This window comes from Phaethon aethereus (genome assembly GCF_964289735.1).
Source record: "Phaethon aethereus genome assembly, chromosome: 2".
Taxonomy (NCBI): Eukaryota; Metazoa; Chordata; class Aves; order Phaethontiformes; family Phaethontidae; genus Phaethon; species Phaethon aethereus.
The window spans coordinates 111,367,574-111,381,476 of NC_138582.1; the positions used below are offsets into that span (position 1 = coordinate 111,367,574).

General features: G+C 36.7%; 1 protein-coding gene across 1 annotated transcript in view; it reads right to left on the minus strand.

Moving 5' to 3' along the window:
* CNTNAP2 (contactin associated protein 2) overlaps positions 1-13,903 on the minus strand; it is a gene marked incomplete at its 3' end in the record, with an annotated part of 1,307,043 nt that overhangs the window by 1,264,937 nt on the left and 28,203 nt on the right. The window lies entirely within an intron of this gene.

Genomic DNA, 13,903 nt, shown 5'->3' on the forward strand with positions numbered 1-13,903 from the left:
TTTAGATTTTTTCTTTAATTATTTCTATGAAATAGGAATTTCAGGTACTATCTCCAAGATCAGATCACCCCTTTATATAGTGTGTCAATGTCACACAAGATTGCAGTCTACCATGATATCCTGGTTCTTTTCCTTCAAGATAAGAATGTGTCCTGCTGCTTCAGATTACACCAATGTTTGCATTAGTGTAACTAGGGCATAAAATGTGCATCTTGTACTTTATCCACCAACGTACAAAAGCTACTGTATGCCAACAACCAGCAGTAAAACCTATTAAAATTTCCCGCACTCAGAATAATATTTGTTTCTCAGCATGTCCTGTCTGCAACCTCAAATGCATTCTAACAATTACTGTTCCAAGACACCTGGGTAAAGCTGTAAAAATAATGAAATAAAAAATAAATTCTATCACAACATATGGGAAGCTCGAGCTGATGAAAGTTACTTAGTTCTTACAAGTTTTGTAATGGATTTCTTGAAGTTTCTTTGAGACAAGTTCCTCAAACTTCAGGCAGACATGCATTAGAAGCTGAAATCCAAACTGCACAGATCTCCAAGGTTTGCAAACTGGACTGAAAACATTATGGAAACAGATTTCTATTTCGTGTATCTTAAGCTGCTGGGGAGAACTCAGTATGAAAAGTGCAAAATGCAAACAAACAGCCTTATTTTTCTAGGTAAAAAAAAATGCGCTAATGCAGTTTGTATTTTTTGCATTAAGATTCAAGAAAGAGGGATGATAAATTTTTGGTTTACCAAACTGAACTGACTTAGTTTTCATGCTATTTGTTATTTCTGAGTTGCAGGAACATACTTCTTTCCCTCTGTACGTACTTCTTTGACATTCCCAGAACATTAACACGCTTGAAGAAATATCTAGGACAATGAAAACAAGCAGTTGCATTCTGTGGTTTTATTGGTTTTCCGTTGTCGTTGCTTCAAAAGAAAATTACATCAAGTGGTCATATGACTGATTAACATATTGACTTACTAATTTATGGATGACTTTCATTAGGGTTCATTTTCCAATAACCCATTAATTAATTATATCACGCCATCACTCCTTTACGTGTCACAAAAACTTGTAAAACTGATAAGCAGGACTTTGACTGGGCAATCACAATAATGAACTTGAAAAGCAGTCTAAAAAAAAAAATCTAGAAAGAGTCACAATAAAGTCTTAGGAAAATATTAAATTCTCTAGTACCGTTCCAAGCACAAATAAGTACTTTTCCCCTCCACATTAACAGACAGTTAACTGGCATGTTAACAAGATCCATCAAGACCTAATAAGGCAGCTTCATTAACATGATTATCAGCTTATTAATAATTCACATGTTGGTAGAAGTACAGTACTTATGGGATTATAATGTATCATTTTAAACATGAAGAGAATATTACTGTAATACTCATTAAGGTGATCTCCACTGAAGTCAAATTTGTAGCACATATATTTGTATTTTCTTAATACAGTTAAATAGCCTACATCCTCTAATGTAGAAACAGTGCTTAATAGAATGTCTTGCTATTATGCAAGACTCTGTGATTAGGCTTTCAGGGCATTTAGAATTATATCCAGAAAAGGTCTTAAGTACCTCACTTGAGCAAAATACAGATGTTTACAACTAAGGGGACTATTCACTCAAAAAAACCTAAAATAAAAACAACTTTCTGTATTTCACATTAAAGCGTGATCTGATAAAATAAGGGATTGAAACTCAGGACCTCTGCCCTGAAGGATCACTTCAGCACTTGAGCACACAATCAGATTCTTGCTGGTTTATCATCGCCACATCTCATACTCTGTTCTACACAGGGCATGGCTTCAGCCAAGAGAGAGAAGAATGCAGACATTCAATTAACCCGGGAGAATATGGTAAAAAACATGAAGTTTTTTTAAAAGGGATCTGAACTGCCTTTAAATTGGGGGGGGAACAACATCTGGTTTAATTTAAATTAATCTCATTAGATTTTAAATATGTTTTTTAAACTCATGTTGCACATGGATGTTGTGAGCTGTGTTATTACAGAATGGAATTTATGCCTTTATTTACAATGACCTAGTGATGCTTTGATGCGAATCGTGTTGAAGTTTATGGTAAAAATCTCATTGATTGACTCCACCAGGCTTTGGATCAGGCCCATACACAGTCATTTGGGAGATTGGTGTGAGAAATGATTAAGAGATTATCTCATTTGGATATCATTTAGAAATCTCAAAATGAGATTTATCTCATTAAGAGATAGAAGACTTTCACAATCCTTTGCTACAGCATGTCAAAATAAAGTTAACTCTTAGTGGATCCTTTCCAGTTGGAAACTGTTGTGACCAAATGTGAGCACCTGTTACGAGCAGTTATAGGCAACAAGTTTACGTCTCTTAAAAAATCACTTTGAATGGGTTATCAGTCTGGGAACCATGATTATGTGCTGGGCCTGGCTGGCTTCAAGGTCTGCTGGTGGAACTTATTATTAACTTCTTATGCCCTGCTTCTGTTTCCAGCTCAAGTTAATTGCAGAACTGTGGTGATAACAAATTCACCATCTGATCACTATTTGGGACTATGACTGTCCTGACCTTATATATACCTCTTCTCAGTTCAAGGAGAATTCTCCATGGAGAAAAAGAGACAAATCCAAAACTGTGCATGTTTTTAACCAGTTAAGCAGGGGAAGATGAAAGGGCCTGAAGAGAGAAAGGACCCTCAAGAATCTTGAATATCTTTGTCCACTATTACTTTGTCTTTAGGGAACCAGATACACAACAGCACTGGAGGCACTGGCATAAACTCAGAACATTAACTGGAAAGAATCAGCATGGAAACCTGTTTTATATGCCATATTATGAATTACTCAACTGCGTATTTGTGTTTTCCACCTGCTTCCAGGTAGAAAAGTACAGTTCCCCAGGGAGGAATAAATTGGAGGGTTGAGCAGAAGTAGTAATCACTCTTGATGCTCCTTTATCCCATTTTAATATAGAATCAAAATCCTCATGTACACATACTCCCAGCTACATTATTAATAGGGAACATCCTCCAAGTCTCCTTTGTGTTTCATGAGTATGGGATGACAAGGGAACTTGTAGATGTCTAGAAGGAATAGTTCTACACAAACGAACACACTTCCTACTTCACAGGTCTAGTGTGGCATACATTCCAATTGTTAATTTGAACAATCCTGTGTACTAGTTACTAAAAGGACAGTTAAGGTTTCAGGCCATTTTAAGGTTTTGCCACAGCCTTCATCACTCCAATGGCAGTTTGCATTTTTGTTAGACGAGGCTTTTGCTTCCTTTCTTTCAAACTTTCAGGGACTTCAGGGTAGCTTACCTGTGTTTCTTTCCTAGTCTCATTTGACATGGAACTTACACATGGAGAAACACCTTGTGGGGCTTCAGGCCCATTTTCCAGTGAACCTTGTCACAACCATTAGGTTCCTTAACTCCTGTCTGACTGGGTCTCTTACCTCTGCTCTCATGTTTTGAATCTACAAAGGCCAGGTAGAATTCCACAATGTCCTTGCTGTCAGGTTTGCAGGCATATAGCTATCTCCAGTATGCAGATGTAGGCCTTTCTCAGATGCTTGAGCAAGGTTAAATATTGAGTATCTCCAGGAATGAAGATTCTTTAACCTCTTTGGACAACCTGTTCCAATATTTTCCTACTCTCACTATGGATTTTTTGGTAGGGTCTTTTTTTCCCTGTATTTTTGCAGAATTTTGATTGTTGCAGCTTGGAATTGTTGCCTCTTTCCCTACTGCTGGGAAGAGCCTGGTTCCATCTTCTCTGCACTCTACCGTTAGGTAGTTGAATACAATAGAAATATCTACCTGTCTTTAGCTTTCTATACTAAAGGCTATGCAAAACCATTTATCTGAGCCTCTCTTCCTCCATTGCATGCATCCAGACATCAGACATCTTGGTTTTCTGTTGGACAAGCTCCAGTATGTCAATGTCGGTCTTGCACTACAAAGCCCAAAGTTGCACTCAGTATCCTCTGGATATTTTTCAGTATTCTTTCCTCCAAGATCAGAGCTCATATTTTCAGAGCCAAAGCACATTATATGTGCTTCACATGCAGAGACCTATGAAACAGGAGTTTTAAGAGGGAAAGTGCTCCATAAAACCACCAGTCAGCCAGCTTACTCTTTAGAAGTAGACAACAATTTTAAAGACAGAAAAGATCAGAACCGAAAATAAGTAATTAGACTGTGACTGCAGCTATGTTGATCATTAGAAAGAATAGTAGTGGATGCGTAGGAAAGGTGTGAATCAAGTCTGACTTTTATGGCCTTGCTGTTAGGTGATGCACATATCACTCATAAGAATATGAAACATATCTCCTCCAATATGTTTTCACTTCTTTCTATGAAACAAGTTGGAAATAGAAAATCACATGGATATTCAGGTATTTATCAACATGATCCCCCACAAACATACAAATGGAAGAACTCCTCAAAACATTTGCTAAATACAGTTTGGGGTTTTTATGACACAAACTTAATAGTGTTAAAAACAATTTCTTTTCTTCTTATATTACATTTAAGATCAAGATCAACACCAAAAGTCAACTGGGAAAATAAAATACTTTCATGAATCAGCTTCCTGAAAAACGATAGCTAATTTGCATGCTAATGCAACAAACGCTGTGCTGCTGTTTTCAACATTTCTGTTACACGACATCCTGAAGTGGAATGTTCAAAGTGGTGAAGAATCCTATGGACCATGGAAAAGGACAGATAATGATAACGCTTCCTATTATTGAAAGGTTTTGGGATGGAGACACATGTTCAAAGCATTTTAATAAAATCTAAGACAGATTAAGCTGAGGAATAAACAAAAAAGTTTGGTGTAACAACATTTTTATCCATTTCTCAGACTTAGTGGCCAAACACTTAAATTCATGAGGGTTACAATGGTTTTACTTTTCTCTGAATTATATCACTGTATTCCCCACATCTACATTTCAGCAGAGAAAAATGCTTTTCTCCTCCTGAAAGCTATGAATTGTTTTCACATAAAGGAAGATGGAGACCTCCTTCCTCTGTCTGAGAAGAGCTGATATTGACAGTAGAGTGGGGCAGCAGCATAGTAGAGCTTGTTCTTGGACCAATTTCCATAGCCTCTGGGAATGTACTGTAAAGAATTTCAGTAAATAATTATGCTTGCACAGATTCAAGCTGCTACAAATCACTTCACTTCCTGTTCTTAAACAAAACTATTTAACTTACCCACTGCATGCTTTTGGCAGGCTGTGGCAGGAAGAGAGAGGGAGAGACAGCTGTATTGCAGTTTCACTGTTTTTAAAGCTTTTAACAGTTCCTAATGTTTTGGTGCCAGAATCACTGCATACTTTAGACCACACCTCAATAGGATTTTTTTCAGATGTTTTGTAGTAAACATGACATATGAGTAGATGAAAAGATGGAGGAGTCTGAATTCAGAATGGGAGCAAATCTTGAGACATCCATGACACACTCACTTGCATACGTTGAGGTAAGACAGTAAACTGCAGAGGACACTAGGTTTGACTATGGCCCAAGAGATGACATTATTAAACAAAAAAGTGCACTATGCATTATTTCACTTTTGGGAGCACCACTGATGAAAACTGTTTAATACATATTTATGTTCTAATACTAATTATAATAGAATAGAATATACAGTAGATATAAAAAGTGAAACTAAAAAAAATGCATGGGCAAAGCGAAGATGAATTTCTTTCCAGTCTGAGGATAAGTTTTCACATTCAAAGAGAAAAAAAAAACACAGCAAAGTTTTCAAATCCAATTCACTGAAGCTCATTTTCAAAATGCTTCAAAGTTTCAACTTTAGGTGGTTATTTCCAAAAGTGTCAAAGGTTTGAAGAATTTCAAAGAAGCCTGTAAGTGATAGGTGTCAAAATCCCATTTCTACTGTATTTATAAGCTTAATAGCACCATTGTTCCTCTGCTACCATAGATAGTAAGGAGCACAAGTCACACTGAATGTCAACAAAATATATATGTTTTTGTGCTATGCCTTAAATTTTAGTATCAGTTTGACTGTATTTTCTCCATAACAGAATCACTCACAAGAAATGCTACTTCCCTGAAGGACTGATGAACTTTTTAAAAGGACTGATGAACTTTTTAATCATTGATAACCCTTGAACTAAACAAAGTCAGTTTTGTCTGCCAACATGATTTGAGAAGTGGGAGATATTAAACCTGAGTGTAACAAAATCTTGGTAGCATCTAAATAGGAAATTGTAATCTGACCTGTCCCTCATCTATTCTCCTCTCCTTACTATATACCACCCTTCTTTTTCTCATAATGTGCACAGCAAGAAAATGACTTCGGCTCTTATGCCACTACAGTGACTTGAAACATCTAAGTAATTTTCAGCTGTAGTATAAAGAAATTAATTAATTTGCCCCGAACTGGAAGGAAAAAGAATAGGACTGATACCACTTCAACACCTAAAAGAGGATGAAACAGACCTGGAGATGTGCTTATAATGCTATTGAGAATTCTACTAGTCCTTTACCTATACAATGTTAGCTAACAGAGAGGATCTTCAGGGCTGGCATTGTCTTATACTAGTTTGTGCTGAATACATTACAATCTTTGTTCGTTTGCCATAAATTTAATTGGAAAGTACCTTTGTCTGTCAGCATTTACTATTCAATTTCAGGTGTCACAGGACTTTGCTGTGTGGTGGCAGGCAAATGTCTTTGCCTGTGACAGGCAAAATGAGGTGTTGTGGTTTAACCCCAGGAGGTAATGGTGGATAATAACATTAATAGGGGGCAAAGCAAGGTTTGTACAGAGAGATAGTATTTATATAATCCTATCTACTATATATTACTGGAAAAAAACAGACAAGTCTATGGATACATACACTTTTTCTAAAGTCTGAAAGAGAAAACACAATGATAAGATTAATTGTTCAATTTTAAACCATTCATTAAAATTACTCTTTTAGTTTTACACCTTAAAGTTAAGCATCTTAAGCGGTTGCTCTCACAAGAAATACTCTTCAGCTCCTACTTTAGAAAGCAAAAGAAAAACAGCATGATAGTAAGAAAAGACGCTTTTGGGCAAAAATTATATTGTCTAGCAATCTGATACTAAAAGGACAGTGGGAACCAATCCACTTGACTTACTGCCTCATATGTTTTTGCAAATCAAGTACCTCCTTAATCTCCATTTATACCTTTTCAGCATGCACATAAAAAACCTTAAATAGTGTAAGAAGGTATTATGATTAAAGAATGCATGGATTTGAGCCTTGATTTCTTAGAAATGTAGGTAATTTCTTATTTACACAAGTATGGATGACTTTGCAGGTACTACTTAATTGAGTAATGATTATTGCTTTGAGCACAATGTCTATACACTATTACTAGTTTCCTAATCATGGAACACTATTATTCAGCTATAAATTATTATCATAACTGAAATTGCACATATATTAGTTATAGTTCAGTGCCGTTTTCTTAGATTGATATCACAGATTTTTATAAAAAAGGAATATAATACAAGTAATATTTTCTGTTAAACCTTAGAAGTGTGAAAGTAGGTCAAGTTCCATGCCAAAAAATATATTGGAAACTGCTTTAATCATATGTAGGAATATGAAAATAAAAAAAGTTTGGTTTCATCAAAATACATATTCCACATTATAATTTCTTCACATAGTGGTTTTTGTTTGTGTGGTTTTTAATACAAACAGTATCTTTTGGGTGTCAGTTGATGAAATGGTCTTGATTCTAAGTGCAAAAAGAAATGTTTTATTAATTACAGCTCTTCTGCTGTACTTAATTAGCAGTTCTAATCACAAGTACTTTGAAAAAGCAAGCAGCGTAGTAATTATTTTTTACCCCCCTTCACTTCATTTTTTCCTTCATTCTTCTGTTGCTGGTTTTAGTGGAAATTAGAGAAGGGAGGAAAACAAAAAAGGTGTCTTACAGATATCCAGATCAAAGATTAACCATGAAAAGAGCTAGAAGACTAACTCAGAAGTAGTTTGGACCATACTTGGTGATGACGGATTCAACTTCCTTGAAATCTTTATAGACTGATGTCTTGATTCTCCTGGAAAACACGTACACCCACTCCCCTTCTCACTTCACTCTTTCCTCCAGGTCCTACCAGCCAAGTAGGTTCATCTATTCGGCACCGCTGGAACTTGTCTTCCCATCTGCCAGCATAGCAACACCAGCAAACAGTCCTCAAGCATATTTGTCTTCTTTCAAGTCCAACTCAGTGATAAGTGGCACTGGCAGGTAAGAGACAAATACATGCTCCTTTTGCCTTGTCTTTATTATTGCTTTCCTCCTTCATTTAAGTAGATCTAGATTTGTCATCAAAGACACTTTTACCCAGTTTAGCACCAAGCACCCCACCAAGCCACTTGACTCTGAAGTACAGTCACTATGACAAGAGGGCAGAACCAGCCTCAAGGTCCAAGCCCCAAGGTCTCCCCATGGATGACGAGTGTCTATTTTCCTAATTGCATGTGCAAACTTAGTCTCTTAAATTCACTGAACCCATGACAACAATCTTAGTAGTACCTTTTGCCCAGCCAGACATGCCTTGCAAACCCCCATGCTCAAGAGTACATTTAATCTCCATGGTGATTCCATTGGAGTCAATGGAACTCATCTCACTCAGAGCTACTGTTCAAATTGGCTTCCTGAGATTCATATATTTTAACAGACGGGCTGATTTTTTGTACATTTAAAGCATTAGGTCCTGAATTTCATCAATAGAGTAAGTCTTCTTCATTCTTCAAATCAAAGGTACAACATATTTAATGTATAAAAACTGTTTTTTCTCAACTCATCACAGTTAGTATTCCATGTGGGGAAAAACCCTCAACCCCTCCAAAGCAGACTATTGTTTAGAATATAGGCTTAAATAAACTGTTCTTTCCTTCTGACAAGATATTCAGAATATGATCAAAAATATTTTTCTGCAATACAAAACTATTCTAAGCCAGATAGAACTGAGGCATTGCAAGGAGCTAATAATAAATGTGTATGGTCTAAAGTATCGAAATGAGCCTAGTATATCTTTCATCAAGTCATTTATTTACTAGAGCCAACTAATCTTAATGCATGATGGAACATACACTTTTGTTAAATACCAGAATGAAGTAGGGAATATATCAAGTATTGTTTTCTGGGGTGACAACCTAACAAAATACAGTGTTAAGGGTTGACCCTGGGCAGCAGCCAAGCACTAACACAGCTGCCCACTGATTCCCTCTTTCCTGCAGGACAGGGAGAAAACAGAAGGAAGGTAGGAAGACTCAAGGATCAAGATAACAACAATTTAACAGGTGAAGCAAAAGCTGTACACTCAGCATGTATAACAGTTACTTGAGAAGACAAACACCATAACCACATATGCCCCCAGTTCCTCCTCCTTTTTTTCTCTTCCCAGTCTCTTGCCCAGACCCAGCCTACACACTGGGGAGGGGTGCATGGAGCAGAGTGGGAAAAAGAAAAAGCCTTGACCTGTGCAAGCACTGCCCAGTGATAACCAATCCACTTGGTGTGTTATCAACACTGTTTTAGTCACAAATACAAAACACAGAACCATTTGGGCTGCTGTGAAGAAAACCAACTCCATCCCAGACAGACCCAGTACATACAGACATGCTGCAGAAGAGTACATTTGCATCTTAAATCAACATCAAAAAAATTAATTGTGTTAGTGTCCTGATTTCAGCCAGAGTAGAGTTAATTTTCTTCACAGAAGCTGGCGTGAGGCTATGTTTTGGATTTGGGATGAGAAAATGTTCATACCGTGCTGATGTCTTGAGTTGTTGCTAAGTAGTCAAGGACAGTCCAGCTTCTCATGCTGGCCTGCCAGCAAGAAGGCTGGGGGTGCACGGGGAGCTGGGAGGGGACACAGCCGGGACAGCTGACCCAGGCTGGCCAAAGAGATAGTCCATACCATATAATGTCATGCTCAGTATATAAAGCTGGGGTGAAGAAGAAGGAAGGGGTGGAGGGATGTTCGGAGTGATGGCGTCTGTCTTCCCAAGAAACCATTACACATGATGCAGCCCTGCTTCCCTGGAGATGGCTGAACACCTGCCTGCCCATGGGGAGTGGTGAATGAATTCCTTGTTTTGTTTCGCTTGTGTGTGTGGCTTTTGCTTTACCTGTTAAACCATGAGTTTCTGCACTTTTACTCTTCTGATTCTCTCCCCCATCCCACCAGGGGGGCAGTGAGCAAGCGGCTGCGTGGGGCTTGGTTGCTGGCTAGGGCTAAATCATGACAGTTAGGTACATTAAATAGTGGGCACTCTGAAGTCAATCATTTGCTATTAACTTTCAACACTCATTCATTGTGCATCCAAACTTCCTCCATTGCAAAATAGTTGGATGAGATTGTGAACATCTTTTAAATTAAATGCCATGTATCAACAGTAAATCTATGAAGATTGTCCATTTTGATGCTATGCTATGTATAAGGCATAAAGAAATGTTTGTTATAACTTAAAAGAAAAAAATCCCAGATCATTGTCATCATAAAGTTGGACATTAAAATATGGTATTCATGTCAGTATGCTGAGGATAAAAGGGAAACATTACGACAATGGAAAATGAACCTGTGTCTTCCCATACAGAGTTAGAAACTCCTACAAAAAAAAAAAAATGTGGTGCCAAACTGCAGTTTAGGATATGCTTTTTAATTTCCTTTCTCTGAAAACTTTTTGAAAGGGGATTAAAACAATTTATTTTATTTTTGTCAAATTGTTTATCTGAAGAGCAAATTTATATAAAAAGGATGTGGGGATGGGAAAACTGATGAAAAAATGAATGATTCAGGTAAGATCAACTTCAACAGGGGCTTAATTTTGTACTCTTTGAGGTTGTAGTGATCAGGTCTAACTTAGTAGAAATTAGACAAAAAGAACAAAATTCCATGATGCTCAGCAATTAAGAGGAGTGGGGAGTAATAGTGAGGCTGGCTTAGTATTCTACTATTTTTAATTAAAATTTTGTGATCCAGAAAATAGTACAGTTGTAGTCATGTATTATCATATCAATAGGGTTCTAATTTTCGATGCTTGTTTACTCAATGATCTGTTGAATGCAAAATAGTGGTTTGATTCATTTTCTGACATTTCTTGTGCAAAACCTGATCTGAAGCATAATGTCCCTCTTACTATTTGAAAGAGAAGCTTGCTTTCATATATTTGTTGTAAAAAAAAAGTATCTAGATGAAAATTAACTACCAACAGCCTGGGGGAAAATGCTGTTTGTTCTATAAATTGCTAGAAAGTCACTCACCAAGGGAACTTTTTACACAGTTTTTTTTTTTTTTAACTATGACATACTGGTACTCAAAGATGGCTGGAGGACTTAATAGCCCCACATGCAGTAAAAAGAAGCTTAGATACAAAACATGGGTTTTAATTTGGTAACACCTTCATTAGTTCATGCAGCAGGAGCCCAGACAATCATGGTATAAACCCTCAACCTTCTCAGTTGACTCTCAGTCTGGGGTTAGAACAGGACAGTTGAACCTGTTAGAAGTAATATGAATGTTAGAAAGATGGGAACAGGTCTATTTATTTACTGCATATGAAAGCAAGAACCCCACACCTGAGAAGACATCTTTAGGTTAGACATTCAAATTTACTTCTAATTTTTTTATTTTTTATTTAATTCTGTTTTGTTAGGACATCCTCTGGAAAGAACTTCTGCAATGGACGTTTGCCAAAAGGAGGTGGCTGAGGTTAGCTGACCTGCTTTCCCAAATCTCTGTTTGAGTTCCCTTACAGTTAACAATCCTCTACTTAGTCAATGCATATCCAGTACCTGATCAAATGAGCATATCTTAAGGGTTTTAATCAGTTTTGATACCAGTTCTGACCTTTATGAAAGGACGTTAAAAATTCCCCCCATGTATTTGCAATTTCCCTCTCGATCTGTGTCAGCTGGCCAACCCCCTGCCAAAACTTTCACTGAAAGGTTTCAGGTCATTTTATAAGCACTTCTGGAAAAAAGTCCTAGGTCTGCCCTAAAGCTCTTATCAATCAGCTTAAAAATTCCCAAATTTTTGTAACAAGGTCTTTAGGGCATCAACCCTTGTGCTTGCACAGAAGTCCTTGCATTCTAATACAGCTTAGCTGCTGAACTGCAGCTAGGACCTAGCCAGGAACCTCAAGGAGAAATGGGCAGCCTCTTGTGGCTGGAATGAAGAATATTTTGCCTGATGATTCAAACTGCAGTTCTCATTAACTGTACCCTTGCTCCCAAAAATTCAATTAACAGCAAAATTAGTAAAGTCACCCAGTGGAATTTGATTAGCAGTTGAAGAGTGGAAGGTTCATGTATATTCTTTATACATCTGAATGTCAGCAATCAATTACGTATATCTCTTAAGTCCTTACTGATCTTATGAGCAGTCACATAATTCAGCAACAATCTGAGTTATTCATATTGTGATCCTGGCTCCCTGTCAAGGCATTGTTCCCTTCAAAGTAAAACTGCCCCTACTATATTTTATCCTATTCTTTAACTGACTTCTAGATTACTTTTCCACAAACGAACATGGACGTTTACTGCCCAGTGGAAATTTTAAGTGGACATTTTATTTACCTGAAGAATGTTGCTCCATATACACCAACCCAGAGCTGCCTCCTCACCACTGCACAGCAGTGAAGCTATGGGGCAGTTAGCTACTTCACCATATGTGCCATATTGTGCCGATACATCTACTTGCCAAGATACTCCAATGTTTTGTTTTCTAAGATGGCAAAATTTTGGCACTATAAGGGATTATCAGAAATGAAAGCCTATTGAACACACTCATAGCAGGTTTCTTGTTTAGTGTATGAAAAATAAAACTTAGCACAAAGTGTGGTAAGTACTATTTGACATATAGATGTGCAATATTTTTGTGATGTAACAGTATATCCTATGGTATTAACAAACACTGAAAATATATTTAGGAATCATATATAAATAACACCATGTATTAAAAAATGTAGACTTTTCAGTGTGACCAAAGTGTGGCTAAATCATCCCTTGCACCCTGTTACAAGTTCCAATGCTTCAAGAAAGATGATCTTCTGGAGATAGTGCTCAGGCTATCTGTTATCATCAGATCATCTGTCATGATTCTGTCAAGTATAGCATTAATTTAATTTAGAAAGATATGGACAGACAATCCATTGCAAAACATGAGTAGTTCTGACTTCCAGATCAATGACTGAAATGTCTTTAACTGAACATGCAGTAATAACTGTTAAAAATAATGTTAGATGCATATTACTCTGCTGATTTTATGGACTGGAAGTGCAGATGCTTTAATGAACACTAGAGGGTAAATAATTTACAGCTTGTCTGGAGAAATATATTGACTAGTAGTTCAAATTATCTAAATACATGTGATGGTTAGCTTTTAAAGACCTGAAGACATTCTGATACAATATTATCATACTCTAAATTATCCACACTTTACAGATTGAATTTCTAGTCAATCGATTTCACTGGATACTATTCTAGTTTTGTAAGCTCCACAAATTTTTTAACTCATCTGCTGTAAGCCAAAAAGTCACACTTAACAGTCAGAGAAAACTAAAAATTAACTGACAGCTCTACCTTCTATGTGCCATTCAAATTACATGCATTTCATGACTTAATTTGCTGCCATTTTTAAAAATTCTAACCAGGTGATTAAAACTGAACGATTTTGTATATTCTAAAATTTGTTGTTCAGTACCAGTTAGATAAATTACTGTCTAATCTATCTATTACCATCTATTACTACCTCTGGTTTGAACAGAATGTAATCTTTAGTACTAAAAATCCTTAAGACCTAAATTCTGAAGGGCTCATCCTATGTAGAAATAAACTTGATAATATAATATAATATAATATATTTTTTAG